Consider the following 17991-nt stretch of genomic DNA (forward strand, 5'->3'; position numbering starts at 1 on the left):
TGGAAGGGCAGCTCATGGAATGTCTTCATACACCTTTCATATAATCATGGGACTGTTTAAATGTGAATATCTATATGTATATTTTTTTATGGGACTGTTTATGAACATATCTAGGAGCTAATTTTTTATGAGACAAAACTGGTTTCAAACCTGTGATATATGTTAGAATGACTATGATAGGGCTGTCATATTGACATTTTTGAAAACTGTTTATGAAGCAAGATATCTTCTCAGTCATACTTTTATCACTTCCTATGCTTAAGGATATCTCTGAAATGCAGAAACACATATAGTAAATGTAATTTTGTTTTCATAATAAAATTATTTTTTCTCCCTGAGGAGAATAAGGTAGCCTAACATCATATCAGAACCAATCTGGTTATAACTACCTAACATGAGATTTTAATCTAAGCGTTAAATAGACAGAATGTCTTCATACATCATTATACGCAGCTAGTTGGATGCATTACCCAACTTCTACTTGTTGGGATCATCTCAAACAAGACTCCCAGTGTAAATTGACATCTAACTTTAACGTGGTCAACTGTTTCTCTAACATTGTACCTTAAAGTTAAGATATACTTTACCAACATAAGATAGTACAAATCATTAGAATCGAGAATAATTTCTTAATTAATTATATGAAGTGCTCTGAAACTGGAAAGTTGAAACATATGCTAATTCAAGTTGTCTGCGGTATTGACCCCAATTAACATCATCGCAATACATCCACTTTGTCATGGATGATAAAAGTACAAAATGGTTATGCGGAATGACCCCTTCTCAACTACAGGGTTTACCCGGACTATGGTACAAATATGTATTTTGAAATAGCAGAATAATGTTGAGAAGTCATTTGGAAAGCAATTTCATTCTTGCATATATGGTACGAGGCCAAATAAAAAATACTCTTCCATTTGGAAGGAAACAATGATCGTACTTTTTGAGTGACCAATAATATACACTATGCAAATCTCCTACAGTCATTAAAGGTCAAAGTGCAAACTAGAATAGGTGATGAAACTTATTTCGTTATACCACTCATCTATCAACTATTACTTCCATTCTAAAAGATAAATAATATATCATTATAAAGAGCACTGGCAGCAGAAGTCAATTCGAACCAAAAGCATAAAATCAGGACAGAATACAGGCATATCTATTATTATTTTTCAGTTGTTTCCCCTAAACCCTGGTTCCTTTAAATCCAAATACTGGTATTATTTATGGAATCATAACATATTTAAGCCAATCGATATTTAGCTACAGAAGTCTACATATTTTACGAATAAACCCAATTGCGTATTATTATACCTAATTGCTAGATGCTTTGAATCAAAATATTCTTATTGCTTTTGGAAGCATGGAAAATTAAGAAAAGCAATATTTAGCTACAGAAGTCTGGATATTTACCAATAAAACCAACTGCCTTTTATTATTAGTAAAGGCACACATGGTCGGACAAAATACTTGAAAATTCAACGGCCTGAGCCTGCCATTTTCAGTTAGGAAGATGAAACTCTTATGCTCGGTGAAAGGAGATAACGCGGTTTTGCAGCAAATGCAGAGGAAACTCGCAGCTCGTTCCGCGTAGGGGTTAAACAGAACGCTCTCTCAGCTTCCACTAAAATGATAAACCCTAGGAACCATCCCCAAAACCCAAAGTGTGAAAAACATCCCCCTGCATCTGATATTCCGGTGATGATTCATGGCATGGCGAGAGAACAGTGGCATGTTAGTCCCACTAGATGGTTTGAATCAAAATATTCTTATTGCTTTTGGAAGCATGCAAAATTAAGAAAAGCAATATTTAGCTACAGAAGTCTGGATATTTACCAATAAAACCAACTGCATTTTATTATTAGTAAAGGCACATATGGTCGGACAAAACACTTGAAAATTCAACAGCCTGAGCCTGCCATTTTCAGTTAGGAAGATGAAACTCTTATGCTCGGTGATTTTTCATTTGGCTTTGGCCAAAAACCCTAAATAAAAAAATTTAGCGAACAAATACCCAAATAAACACAACAGCCATTCGCAATGGTTCCCCTAATTTACATTTGTGGATTTAACCACCAAAACTATTGGATATTCACAGTCGGCGACATGCATATCAAAGGAAGAGTTATTTCTCATTATAGCCTTTTGAAGACAGGACCCATGGCGATTCTTACCTCGACTTGAAAGGAGATAACGCGCTTTTGCAGCAAATGCAGAGGAAACTCGCAGCTCGTTCCGCGTAGGGGTTAAACAGAACGCTCTCTCAGCTTCCACTAAAATGATAAACCCTAGCCGATTCGACAACTCTTAAATAGGCCCAACGTGCGATAACATAACTAATTTCCGTCACCTCGATCGATCTGAACCATCCCCAAAACCCAAAGTGTGAAAAACATCCCCCTGCATCTGATATTCCGGTGATGATTCATGGCATGGCGAGAGAACAGTGGCATGCTAGTCCCCAGGTGCACCATAGTAACGTAAAACACTTGAGCCGAAGCATGCCATCTGGTCCCAGCTACTAAATTCAACGCCCTGAGCCTGCCATTTTCAGTTAGGATGGCTTTGGCCAAAAACCCTAAATAAACATTTTTAGCGAACAAATACCCAAATAAACACAACAGCCATTCGCAATGGTTCCCCTAATTTACATTTGTGGATTTAACCACCAAAACTATTCGATATTCACACTCGGCGACATGCATATCAAAGGAAGAGTTATTTCTCATTATAGCCTTTTGAAGACAGGACCCATGGGGATTCTTACCTCGACTTGAAAGGAGATAACGTGCTTTTGCAGCAAATGCAGAGGAAACTCGCAGCTCGTTCCGCGTAGGGGTTAAACAGAACGCTCTCTCAGCTTCCACTAAAATGATAAACCCTAGCCGATTCGACAACTCTTAAACAGGCCCAACCTGCAATAACATAACTAATTTCCGTCACCTCGATAATAAACACAACAGCCATTCGCAATGGTTCCCCTAATTTACATTTGTAGATTTAACCACCAAAACTATTCGATATTCACAGTCGGTGATTCTTACCTCGACTTGAAAGGAGATAACTCGCTTTTGCAGCAAATGCAGAGGAAACTCGCAGCTCGTTTCGCGTAGGGGTTAAACAGAACGCTCTCTCATCTTCCACTAAAATTATAAACCGTAACATCCCCAAATAAACACAACAGCCATTCGCAATGGTTCCCCTAATTTAAATTTGTGGATTTAACCACCAAAACTATTCGATATGCACAGTCGGCGACATGCATATCAAAGGAAGAGTTATTTCTCATTATAGCCTTTTGAAGACATGACCCATGGCGATTCTTACCTCGACTTGAAAGGAGATAACGCGCTTTTTCAGCAAATGCAGAGGAAACTCGCAGCTCGTTCCGCGAAAGGGTTAAACAGAACGCTCTCTCAGCTTCCACTAAAATGATAAACCCTAGCCGATTCGACAACTCTTAAACAGGCCCAACCTGCAATAACATAACTAATTTCTGTCACCTCGATAATAAACACAACAGCCATTCGCAATGGTTCCCCTAATTTACATTTGTAGATTTAACCACCAAAACTATTCGATATTCACAGTCGGCGATTCTTACCTCGACTTGAAAGGAGATAACGCGCTTTTGCAGCAAATGCAGAGGAAACTCGCAGCTCGTTCCGCGTAGGGGTTAAACAGAATGCTCTCCCAGCTTCCACTAAAATGATAAACCCTAACATCCCCCTGCATCTGATATTCCGCTGATCATTCATGGCATGCCGACACAACAGTGCCATGCTAGTCCCCAGGTGTACCATACTAACATCAAACACTGAGCCGAAGCATGCCATCTGGTACAAGCCACTTAATTCCTCACAGACGCATTCACCTCGAACAATGCGAAGCCCGTAATAAGACTCCAAAACCTTTCCACCCCAAAACTTTGGTTCGACTTAGGTTATAATGCTATTATAATGAAAAATCATGTCGGTCAACCAACGGTCAGCGATCGATTGATCGCATATAGTCCCAGGCAAGGACTAATAATAATAAGAATAATGATTTAATTGTATTAAAGAGAAGAAGGAAAAAGAAAAAAAAAAAGAGGATATAAATAATAATAATAATAATAAATTAATTAATTAAAAAAATAATAATAATAAATAAATAATAAATAAAATAAATAAATTAATTAAAACAAAATAAATAAATTAAAAAAATAATAATAATAATAATAAATATATAAAATAAATAAATAAAAAGTCATATAATTAATATCAAACTATCTCTTAAATAAAATTTATTAAATAATTTAATTTTTTTTAATTATAAATTAATTAATTAATTAATAAGTGTAAATCAATCAGGCCGACATTATAAGCTAGCAGATATCTTTCTATTCATCTATTAATAGCTTCATAATTTTCTCAACTCTCTCTTCTCAAAATACAGATCTCATTGCCCTGATGATGGACTCACCTAGCTAGTCCGAAACGTTGGTTTCATAAATTGCTCAAAGGCTTTTCCATTAGCATAAAAAAAAAAAAGCCAAGAGAAGCTAAACTCCATCACAGTTTCTCTATTGTCACTGGCTTTGTGAATATCTCTGCACAATTCTCTCGTGTATGGACCTTTTGAAGAGCTACTTTTCCGCCATCGATCACATGTCTCAGAAAATGATACCTTACATCAATGTGCTTGGTTCGGCTATGATAAGCAAGATTTGTAGCCAAGTGAATAGCACTTTCACTGTCACAAAGTACATTCACTTTCTCCTGCATCCTTCCAATCTCATCAAGTAGACCCTTTAACCAAATTGCTTCTTTACCGGCATTTGAAACAGTTATATATTCTACTTCGGTAGTGGACAATGCAACTGTTTCTTGAAGCTTTGACATCCAACTAATTGCTCCACCTGCAAGAGTAAAAACATAACCTATTGTAGATCTTCTTTTGTCCAAATCACCTGCATAATCAACATCTACATATCTGCAGACTGATCCTTCACTACCATTAAAGATGATGCGATGGTCACTTGTGCCTCTTAGATATCAAAGCACCCATTTCACTACTCGCCAATGTTCTTCACCTGGATTTGCCATGAACCTGCTGACAACTCCAACTACATGTGAAATGTCAGGGCTTGTAGATACCATCGCATACATTAAGTTGCCTACAGCGTTTGCATATGGTACATGAGACATATACTGTGTTTCTTCATCAGTTCTAGGACTCAAAACCGAAGAAAGCTTAAAATGGGAAGCTAATGGAACATTAACAGGTTTCACATTGTTCATACAGAACTTTTCAAGTACTTTCTCCACATACTTCTGTTGTGATAACCAAAGCTTACCATTTTTCCTGTCTCTGTGTATCTCCATGCCCAAGATATGTTTTGCTACTCCAAGATCCTTCATATCAAACATCCTAGAGAGCTGAGCCTTTACCCTGTTGATCTCTTCCATGCTTTTGCTTACAATAAGCATATCGTCAACATACAAAACTAAGATAATGAATATGCCATTGAAACTTTTGAAGTATACACAATGATCATACTCACTTCTAATAAAGTTCTGGCTCACCATGAAGGAGTCAAACTTCTTGTACCATTCTCTGGGAGACTGCCTCATACCATACAATGATTTCCTGAGCTTGCAAACTAATCTTCTGCTGCAACCTTGTACAAAACCTTCTGGTTGTTCCATACATAACTCTTCATTCAAATCACCATGTAGAAAAGTTGTTTTAACATCTAACAGTTTTAACTCAAGGTTAAGTAATGCAGTTAGTGCCAACACAGTACAAATAGAAACAAGTTTTACAACTGGTGAAAAAATCTCATAAAAGTCGATACCTTCAACCTGAGAATACCCTTTTCCTACTAGTCTCGCCTTATACCTTTCGATATTTCCATCAACTTTTTGTTTCAGTTTGAAGACCCATTTGCATCCAACAACACTTCTCCCTTCAGGAAGTTCTACAAGATCCCAGGTATTGTTCTTGGCTAAGGAATCCATTTCTTCTTCCATAGCCATTTTCCACTTTTTGCTATCCGTATCGTCTACTGCTACCTGATAACAAGAAGGTTCTCCATCTTCAGTAATCAAAGCAAAAGATGAAGCAGAATCTTCATACCTTTTGGGAGTTTTTCTTTCCCTTGTAGACCTTCTTAGAGTGACTGGTTGCTGAACTGGTTCAAAAACTTCAACAACTTCCTTTGTATCTTCAACACCTTTTTCTCCAGAAGCCTCTTCTTCCTTTTGACTGTCACCAAAAAATCTAGCCTCCAACTGAACTTGTTGATTTGGCGATACCTGTTCCTGTTCAATTCTTTCAACATTTGATTTTAAAAGAGAAGATTCATCCAATGTTACATCTCTACTAATGACTATCTTCCGCGATGTAAGATCCCACAACATGTATCCTTTCACTGCATAGTCATAACCAACAAAGACATAACATTTCGATTTTGGATCTAATTTTGAACACTGATTTTTAGGAATAAGAGAATAAGCATCACAGCGAAATATCCTTAAATGTGAATAATCACAAGACTAACCTGTCCAAACTTCTTCAGGAATTTTACAATTAATTTCTACTGAAGGTGATCTGTTAACTAAATAACAAGCAGTGGATACTACTTCTACCCACAACTCCTTTTGCAAGTTAGCATTTCTGATTATGCTTCTGGGTCTTTCCATAAGAGTCTAATTCATACGTTTAGCAACACCACTTTGTCGAGGAGTATAAACATCAGTTTTGTGTCTAACAACTCCTTCATCCTTACAGTATTGTTCAAATTCTATTGAAGTGAATTCACCACCATTGTCAGTGCTTAAACATTTAATTGATTTGCCTGTTCTTTTCTCTACCATTTCTTTAAATTGTTTAAATATATTGAATACATCAGCTTTCTTTTTCAGCATAAAGACTCAAACTTTACGGGAGAAATCATCAATAAACGTTAAAAAATATAGAGCACCCCCATATGATACAAGAGGAGATTGTCCCCACAGATCAGAATGAATATAGCCTAAAATATTTTTACTATTATGATTCCCAGTTTTAAATCTTTGTCTACATTGTTTTCCATACACACAATATTTACAGAAATCCAACTTCAAGGATTTCAAATCAGGAAGTGATTTACGTTTCATCAGTACCTGAAGACCTTTCTCGCTCAGCTGACCCAATCGCTGATGCCATAGGCGAGTACCTTCTTCTTCTTTTTCTGACACAATCGTTGCTTCACTGACCTGAGTAATCCCTTTGAGTCTGTAAATATTTCCGACATTTTCTGCTTTCATAACTAGAGTGCCTTTAAAGACTTTCAGCACTCCATTCTGACCTGTAAACTTATAACCATCCGAATCCAACACTCCGAAAAAATCAAATTTTTCTTCAAATCAGGTACATGTCTAACACTAGTTAATGTTCTAACTATGTTATCATACATTTTAATCCTGATATTTCCCATCCCAATAGTCTGACATGATACATTATTACCCATAAACACAAAACTACCATTTACATCTTCATATGAAGTAAACCAATTTCTGTGTGGACACGTGTGATGAAAAGCACCAGAGTCTAACAGCCAACTTTCTAAACCCTGAGAGACATTACATACAGGTGAAGTTTCATATATCATACATAATTCTTTAGCGGGTAAAACTTCGTCTATCATACTTGAATCAACCTTATTTGCTTTCTTCTTCGGGTTATCAAATTCTTTTCGTTTCCAACAGTCTTTTTTCAAGTGTCCAATTTTATTGCAGTGCCAACATTTTGCTTTACACTTCTTTCCCTTTGATTTAGATCTGGAAGACCCCCTTGTTTTTTCTCCTCTTTCCTTTGACCGTCCTCTAGCTATCATGGCTTCTGATGCAACTGTTTCAGTACTGGATTTCCTTCGTACTTCTTCAGACAAGAGAGCTCCCACAACTGATTCAAATTTCAAAGAATCAGCGGTGCTCAAACTGATTGAAGTTACGAAGTGATCCCATGATTCGGGCAGAGAACACAGCAAGGTTATAGCTTTGTCTTCTCCCTGAATTTTAACTTCCATATCTGTTAATTGGCATACAAGTGTATTAAAAACATTCAAATGTTCTGCAGCTTTTGAACCCTCCTTCATTCAAAGACTATACAGTTGTCTTTTCAAATAAATTCTATTGGGTAACGACTTTGTCATATATAGTTTTTCCAGTTTTTCCCATAAACCTGACGCTGTACTCTTCAACAATGTTGAAGAGAACTTCATCCGCCAAGCATAAATTCTATTGGTTAACGACTTTGTCATATATAGTTTTTCCAGTTTTTCCCATAAACCTGAAGTTGTACTCTCTTCAACAATGTTGAAGAGAACTTCATCCGCCAGGCATAACCTGATGGTACTGAGAGCTCGGGCATCCAAGTCCTCCCAGTCCGAATCAGTCATGCTTGCAGGTTTCTTATTTGCCCCGTCCAATGCCTTGTGCAACCCTTGTTGCACCAGCAAATCCCTAACTTTCAGTTTCCAAAGAGCAAAGTTGCTCTTGCCGGTGAATTTCTCCACCTCGAACTTTGCATTCGACATCTTGGCCATTTCTTTCTAATTTGCTTATAAACTGTACTTCTAGGGTTGAATTTCACCACAATCTGCTAGCAACTAGGGTTTCTTTCTTTTCAACAAAAAACCTAATTTTGTTGCCCCCTTTTTAAACCCTGATTTTTGTCTTCAACTAGGGTTAAAAACTTAATTTTGTATTTATTTCCCAGAATTTCTTTTACAGATATTGATTTCTTCATGAAACAATTCAACTTCCAGAAAAAATTACTTCAACCCCAAAACAAAAAAAATTCAACTTCACCGAAGTCTTAGCAACAAAAAATTCTTATTTCTGTTGTTTTTTTTAAATACCCGGACTTATTTTGCTGATCGAATTCCTCTGGCGACAAGCAAGCCAGGCTCTGGGGTCCCTCCTCGACAGGTCTGGCAGCACGCTTCCTTGTCGGCTCTGCTCTCGCAGCACCTCTGGCAGCACGCAGGCTCCCTCCTCGATGGCTCTTCCTCTCTGCAACACCGCAGCAGTGTTTCCCTCCAGCGCACAGAGGTCAAGTCTCTCCTCGACGCATGCAGAGACTGGACAGAGCAACAGTTAGGTTCTGGGCCTCCACAACAGCTCTGGTCCACGCAGAGACGTGGTATTGATTTTGCTATGCAGAGAGCAGAGACACAAGTTCTTCTGGCAGCAAGAACTTCCTTGACGGTCTCGGTAGCAACCTCCTTAACAGCTCTGGCAGCAGTGGACAGGGCCAGCGACCACTTGCTCCACACATACGCAGAGACCAAGAGAAATGAGCCTCTAGTACACAGCATGACTGAGTCTATGCAGAAAAACAGTGGTCCACACAGCGTCTCAGTGGTGACTCTTCAACAATGGTCCACACAACTCTGGTCTTTACCACATGCAAGCAATCCAGCAATGCAGAGTATTGCCTTCACACGCAGGCAGGCTCTTTCAGCGATGACGCAGCCTTCAAAAAATAATTATAAACTGAAAACACTCAAACACCTACAAAAAATGATCACGTAGGGCTCAACTCAACTCATTTGCTCTAATACCAATTGTAGTTAATGGAGGTTACACAACAAGAAAGAAATGAAACCGAAAGAAAACTGAATGCAACCACACAAGTAATAACTCAGGATTTACGTGGTAAAACCCTAACGAAGTGTCAAGGAAACATCCACGGGGCAAGGGATTGGAATCTCTATTCAATCAATAAATGATTCTCCGTACAATATTTCAGGCATTCCTCAGTTTTATATATGAGCCTCCATTACATAACTGTTGATTCGGTATGAAACTAACTTGTCAATAACTAATACAATTTACCCAAATTTACATTAATTAGTTGTCAACTACCAACAGTTTAACTATTAAATTAGACACTAGCGGTTCCTCGCTTGAAACTTTCGGATTTATGATGCTATATATTTGCAGAAATTTTCAACGCTCTCTTTAAAAACTTCATAAAATCAATTGAATCCTGATACATAATTGAGAACCAAAGAGCAATCAACTTTTTATGTCTTTGAGATTAGCTTATCTTAAACTTGGATTTTATCAATGTTGGCATTATGATGCATGTGTTGTACTTGATGGCAAACAACTCATAGAAGATCAACTCACTTATATATATCTAGATGAATCTACAGAAGAGATATCAGATGACAATTCTCAGTATGACAAGTCCAAAGGGGGAGATTGTTGGCATTATGAGACAAGTGTTGTCCTTGATGGCAAATCACACAAATGATAAATTATAGTGCAGCAAATTTATTTGATAAATTATAGTGCAACAAATTTTCCTTCATGTAGAGAAAAGTTCACGCACTTTTATGCAGAGAAAAGTTTATTCCATGTAGAGAAAAGTTCAAGCACTTTTATGCAGAGAAAAGTTTACTCCATGTAGAGAAAAGTTCACGCACTTTTATGTAGAGAAAAGTTCACGCACTTTTATGTAGAGAAAAGTTTATTTCATGTAGAGAAAAGTTCACGCACTTTCATGTAGAGAAAAGTTCCTTTCATGAAGAGAAAAGTTCACGCACTTTCATGGTTGGCTCATGGTATTAGTCCGACAGTTTTTTATGCTATGGCTTTGGTCCGTAGTATTGCATCCAAAAGAGTTGATCTCACGCACTTTCATGGTTGGTTCATGGTATTAATCCGACAGTTTTTGATCCTATGGTTTTGGTCCGTGGTATTGCATCCAAAAGTGTTGATCTCACGCACTTTCATGGTTGGTTCATGGTAATAGTCCAACAGTTTTTTGATCCTATGGTTTTGGACCGTGGTATTGAGAAAGGACTAAGGCTATAAAAGAGGAAGGAGATCATTTGGCAAAGCATCTTCTGAATCATTGAATATCTTATAAAGTGCTAGATCTGGAATACTGTGATTGGGTTATGGTGTAGATCTGGATCTGAGCTAAAGAGGGATCTCACCGGTTGATGGAGAACAAGATCTAAGGATAGATCGGGATCAAATGGTTTGAAATGAACTATCTCTATATATTTGATTATGCTTATTCTAGATCTGTATACTGACGCTTGTAATGATCTGAACTGGGTATAACTTAAGTTTGAAATCGTTGCAAGTCATGTTTGAATATTTATAGATCTGTACGCGGGTTGGCTTTGGTGTAAGCGTGTATGTATGCAAGTTTGGTTCATTGTAGTAGCGTACACAATTTGAGCTATGATATTTGAAGTCACAGGTGGTTCTGGTTGTTGATGGGTTCTGATGACAGTTTAAAGGTGTCAGTATTCTGCATATCCTGTTTGGTTGATTGTGTTTAGCTTCAGTATTGATGGATGAGAACTAATATTGGATCAGGATCATAATGACTCATATTTATGTGATCTGATGGACTAGATCTGAATGCTAACACATATATTATCCTTGTATATGTATTGATATGGTGTTTGGGTGATTCAGAAGATTGATTGATTATGTGCTTCAATGATATTAATGGGTCCAGTATGAAAATTGGATGAAACGTGGCCTTTCAGATTATGTGTTGTGCTTCAGGAGTATCCAGTCTGAAAATGTATGAAACATGGTACCTGGAGGAGAGAAGATTGTAGGCCGGCGCCTACGTACTAGTATCTTAGCTAGTACAAGAGCTAAGGGGGTGGTAGCTCCCTTCCAGTAGCAGTTGAAAACTTTGGAGCATTGTAGCAGGTAGCAGCCTGCGTACTAGTAAATGGATCAGCTAGTACAAGAACTATGGGGGTTGTAGCTCCCTTCCAGGAGAGACTGGAGAACGAGAGAGGGTTGTAGCTCTCTGCAGGTAGAAGCCTACGTACTGGTATAAGACTGCACCAGTACAGAAATATTGTAAAAGGATTTTCTTATTAAGAAGAAAATTGAGATGACTTGCAGCAGGTGGTTTTCTCCCACATTGGGTTTCCACCTTATATCATGGTGTTCATGTGTGTGGCTTATGTGTGATGATCTGTTCTATTTTACTGCACCTGTTTACTGTTAATATGGTTGATAATGTTCTAATGCACTCATTAAGGATCAACTAACTGAATCATAAGAAGTTGTGGAAGTCGCATATATGAATCTGAATATGGAAATGAAAAAGTTTTATTGATGTGATAATACTGATTCACCCCCCTCCTCAGTGTTATTTCCAACAATTGGTATCAGAGCAGGTCCTTTGGTAGAAGCTTGATCGCTTGAAGGAGATCCGTGGAACTATGGGAAAGAAGCTTAAGAAGAAAGTACGTAAGAAGAAGAAGACATTTCAGAAGAACTATGACAGTGGGAGAATCAATTGGGGATTAGGTATAAGAAGCTCTTCAGATTCATAATCATTTCAGAACGAAAATGAACTATCAGGTACGAATTTGCTATCCTCTGATGTTCCAGCTATCTATCCATTTGGAAAGGATGGAAGTGATAACGAAACAACTGAATGTGCTCTTATGGGTGAGGAATAAGGATATCAAATAGAGACAGTATTTAGAAGGCTTACAGACAAAATTAAAGATCAAAAAGATCTATTGAACAAAAGGGAATGTGCTTTCAAAGAAGAAGTTACCAAACTAAAAGCTCAATCAGAGGAAGGAAACAAGGTAAGAAAGTTACTCAAGGACAAGGAAAATCAATGTCAAAAGTTGCAGGGTGAAGTGACATCATTAAGAGATGAAGTCAATGAAAGAAGCACAACCATCAAGAAACTCAGAGATAGATCCAGTTACTATGAAAGTCTTGAAGCCACGATCCGCTCGCTAAAGGAAGATCTTGAAGAATCAAAGAAGCGGAATAAAGATCTACTCCAAGCTATTGAAAAATAGGTAAACGAAGTTATCAGCTTAAAATCTCAACTGGAATGTGCCTTCAGAATTCGTCAAATGCAGCAGGATCTGAATGAAGAACAAGAAAAGGAGATTCTCAAACTAAGGCATCAGTTGGAAGAAGGAAGGAAAGTTGAAGAAGACATGAAGAAGCAATGTCTAGAAAAGGAGGAACAACTTCAAGTTGAGGTAAATATCTTGAAAGGTAAATTAGAAGAAAATGATAAACTGTTAAAATTTCAAGATAGTACTAAAGCCTTGGATGATATTCTTAGTAGTCAAAAGTCTCCTGTTATCAAGACTGGTCTTGGTTTTCATGAATCTGTTGAAGGTGAATCTATTCACAAGGTGAGGCAAGGAACTCTAAAGAGAAATCTAAAATGATCAACAAGGAGATGAAAGGTCAACCCCAACAACAATCAAGGAAAGAGACTCCTCAAAGAAAATCTTTTACTCCTCCTATGAATAATGTTGAATGTTATGCATGTCATAATCTTGGACATGTTGCAGCGAGATGTGGAAGAAGAAGGGTTCAAGACCATCATGCAGAAACATCATCACATTCAAGGTACTTTAATGGATATTGCTTTGCTTGCAATATGTTTGGTCACAAAGCTGCTGATTGCTACAGGAGAAATATGAAACATGTAAGATGTTATGCATGTAACAAGCTTGGACATATAGCAAAAGAATGCAGGAACAAAGCACGGACATCACACCAAAAGGAGAAAACAACATCACACTTGAAGATATGGAAGAAGAAGGAAGTACAGTCAGAAAGATGTGGCACAACACAATGTACTCAGACACAGCACAACACAGACATAACAGACTCAGAGGGAGCTGAAAGCATAAAACTTCAGTGTCCTGAATCTTATACACAGGTTCCATAAAGGGAAGTTGCGTATATACGCGAGTTGGATACTGCACAGTAGCGTATATGATTATCTAAAGAAATGCAGTAGGGACAGGTTCAGGGAAAGGATTTGTTATGTTTCAGTCCATTATTTTCTCTGTTTGATAATGTTTACAGTCTGCTGAGGATGTGTGGAAATGTCTTGATACTTGTAAAGATGTTTAGAAGGATCCTAACTTGATGATGATGATGTCTTGATGTTGATATATGCATGTTCAGATCTAACAGTGAACAGATGGCACAGGTTGAGGGGGAGCATATGCCTTTAATAATGCATTGTTGGCATTATGGTTAATAGTACTTGATGATGATGTTTATATGGCTAAATGATATATCTTGCTATGATGTGGTTATGAGTTGTCCATGATAAAATCTCATATGGTTCTTGCGGTTACATAGTTGATGTTCAGATTGTATTTGTGAATTGATTCTTAGATGGTGCATATATGATGCTTACATGGTGATCTTCAGAAGTACAAAGCTTGAATTCACATCTTCTTTACTTGATGATGAGTCACTCATATGTCGTTGTCGTCATATGCATAAAGATCATATATTACAGTTATGATGCAGGATTCCTATTGTTCTTGGCACATATATGGATGAGGATTGTTGGCTGGATACATGGATGATTATTCAAAGTTGCATTGTTGGAGACATGATGATGATGAGTTCTTACCTATATGATGATAGAATTCTGTTCAAAGGGATGAATTGATGCAGACATACCTTGTTATAGGTTGATGACTTACAGGGCATTTACAGGTTGGTGATCTGAAATTGGTTGTACGCGAGTTTCATAAGGAGTATCCGCGTATATACGCAAGTTTCTGTGGATACAGTCGCGTATATGTTGGTTTGAATAAAATCAGTAGGCCAGACTCTGGGTGAGAAGAGTCTGATATGGATCTGAGAGAGACCATCTGGCACAGGTTCAGGGGGAGCAGATTAACTTCTAATAATGCATTGTTGGCATTACCTTAGAAGCTCTTGGTTCGTGTACACAAGCTGTTTTGGTTAAAACAGGTGCAGAAGGAGAACAGAAGGAGATCATGGTTGTTGATCTGAAAAGTGTTTGACAGATGCTGCTCCTATCAGTTATTGGTGACTTTCATAAGTCTTGCTCTAGATATTTTGTCTCTATGTCATGTATCTCTTTTATGGTGTCAAGGTCATGTAACGGCCTATATTGGTTTCCCCACTATGCCTAGGATGAAGATGTAATGTTCTTGTTTTATCTTTTGATATATCCCCACTTGGTTGGGTGGATGAGTCAATTCTAGTATATCCCCACTTGGTTGGGAAATGGATGTATGTATGAGTCCTTGGTGATAGGAAGGTCATTTATGATAGAGTCATGTTCTTCTTGTAAAACATATTTTTGCAGACCTTGCTTATAGACAGGGGGAGCATGAACAGCACAATTCAGAAAGAGCAGAGCTTTCAGCATGTAGCATGAACAGATTGGTACACCTTGGCATATACAAAGGGGGAGCTCATTCAGAGATTTCAACAGGTACTCAGGGGGAGTATGAACAGCGGAATGCCTTTCTAGGAAAGAGAATATCTTGGTTCGCCCTTTGCCCTTGATGTCAAAGGGGGAGAGTGATTTGGTATTGTTGCCATCAAGTCCAAAGGGGGAGATTGTTGGCATTATGTTGCATGTGTTGTACTTGATGGCAAACAACTCATAGAAGATCAACTCACTTATATATATCTAGATGAATCTACGGAAGAGATATCAGATGACAATTCTCAGTATGACAAGTCCAAAGGGGAAGATTGTTGGCATTATGAGACAAGTGTTGTCCTTGATGGCAAATCACACAAATGATAAATTATAGTGCAACAAATTTATTTGATAAATTATAGTGCAACAAAGTTTCCTTCATGCAGAGAAAAGTTCACGCACTTTTATGCAGAGAAAAGTTTATTCCATGTAGATAAAAGTTCATGCACTTTTATGCAGTGAAAAGTTTACTCCATGTAGAGAAAAGTTCACGCACTTTTATGTAGAGAAAAGTTTATTTCATGTAGAGAAAAGTTCACGCACTTTTATGCAGAGAAAAGTTTATTTCATGCAGAGAAAAGTTCATGCACTTTCATGCAGAGAAAAGTTCCTTTCATGAAGAGAAAAGTTCACGCACTTTCATGGTTGGCTCATGGTATTAATCCGACAGTTTTTGATGCTATGGTTTTGGTCCGTGGTATTGCATCCAAAAGAGTTGATCTCACGCACTTTCATGGTTGGTTCATGGTATTAGTCCAACAGTTTTTGATCCTATGGTTTTGGTCCGTGGTATTGCATCCAAAAGTGTTGATCTCACGCACTTTCATGGTTGGTTCATGGTATTAGTCCAACAGTTTTTTGATCCTATGGTTTTGGACCGGGGTATTGAGAAAGGACTAAGGCTATAAAAGAGGAAGGAGATCATTTGGCAAAGCATCTTTTGAATCATTGAATATCTGATAAAGTGCTAGATCTGAAATACTGTGATTGGGTTATGGTGCAGATCTGGATCTGAGCTAAAGAGGGATCTCACCGGTTGATGGAGAACAAGATCTGAGGTTAGATCGGGATCAAATGGTTTGAAATGAACTATCTCTATATATTTGATTATGCTTATTCTAGATCTGTATACTGACGCTTGTAATGATCTGAACTGGGTATAACTTAAGTTTGAAATCGCTGCAAGTCATGTTTGAATATTTATAGCTCTGTACGCGGGTTGGCTTTGGTGTAAGCGTGTATGTATGCAGGTTTGGTTCATTGTAGTAGCGTACACAATTTGAGCTATGATATTTGAAGTCACGAGTGGTTCTGGTTGTTGATGGGTTCTGATGACAGTTTAAAGGTGTCAGTATTCTGCATATCCTGTTTGGTTGATTGTGTTTAGCTTCAGTATTGATGGATGAGAACTAATATTGGATCAGGATCATAATGACTCATATTTATGTGATCTGATGGACTAGATCTGGGTGCTAACACATATATTATCCTTGTATATATATTGATATGGTGTTTGGGTGATTCAGAAGATTGATTGATTATGTGTTTCAATGATATTAATGGGTCCAGTATGAAAATTGGATGAAACGTGGCCTTTCAGATTATGTGTTGTGCTTCAGGAGTATCCAGTCTGAAAATGTATGAAACGTGGTACCTGGAGGAGAGAAGATTGTAGGTCGGCGCCTACGTACTAGTATCTTAGCTAGTACAAGAGCTAAGGGGGTGGCAGCTCCCTTCCAGTAGCAGTTGAAAACTTTGGAGCATTGTAGCAGGTAGCAGCCTGTGTACTAGTAAATGGATCGGCTAGTACAAGAACTATGGGAGTTGTAGCTCTCTTCCAGGAAAGACTGGAGAACGAGAGAGGGTTGTAGCTCTCTGCAGGTAGAAGTCTGCGTACTGGTATAAGAATGCACCAGTACAGAAATATTGTAAAATGATTTTCTTATTAAGAAGAAGATTGAAATGACTTGCAGCAGGTGGTTTTCTCCCACATTGGGTTTCCACCTTATATCATGGTGTTCATATGTGTGGCTTATGTGTGATGATCTGTTCTATTTTACTGCACCTGTTTACTGTTAATATGGTTGATAATGTTTTAATGCACTCATTAAGGATCAACTAACTGAATCATAAGAAATTGTGGAAGTCGCATATATGAATCTGAATATGGAAATGAAAAAAGTTTTATTGATGTGATAACACTGATTCACCCCCCCCTCTCAGTGTTATTTTCAACAATCAATCACTAGCATATATTAGCATTCGATACGCGGAGATGTGTTCTATGTTAGAATGTTGGTAACAACAATGAATCTTCTAATCCTATTAATTAATTGACGGATGGTTCTATGTTTTTGTTGCCCTAAACCATACAATTTAAATTCCATGCTATTCCTCTACTTTGATGACAACTTCTTATAAATTTTTAATATAAATTAAGTACAAATTGACATTTTACTGTGTTTTTTCAAACATTGGTGACCCGTTGATATTTTTACAGGGCCTTGCCACAGATTTCCAGTTCCAGCCTTCTGAGCAGCTCATTCATTCATGGTTAGCTTTAGCTCATTCATTCATGGTTTCTATTGCGTATTAGCTGGGAACTTCAGTTTAGACGCCGACCACTATTTTTAGCGCAGTAGCCTGATATATTTGATGAGTAAAACTTGCTCCAAAGATACCATTGTTCCCATACATGGCATCTCTTCTAACTCAGAGTACCCC

The sequence above is a fragment of the Pinus tabuliformis genome, chromosome 3_1 (assembly GCF_031772625.1).
Source record: "Pinus tabuliformis cultivar Carrire ecotype Pingquan chromosome 3_1, CPIR1, whole genome shotgun sequence".
In the NCBI taxonomy this organism is placed as follows: Eukaryota; Viridiplantae; Streptophyta; class Pinopsida; order Pinales; family Pinaceae; genus Pinus; species Pinus tabuliformis.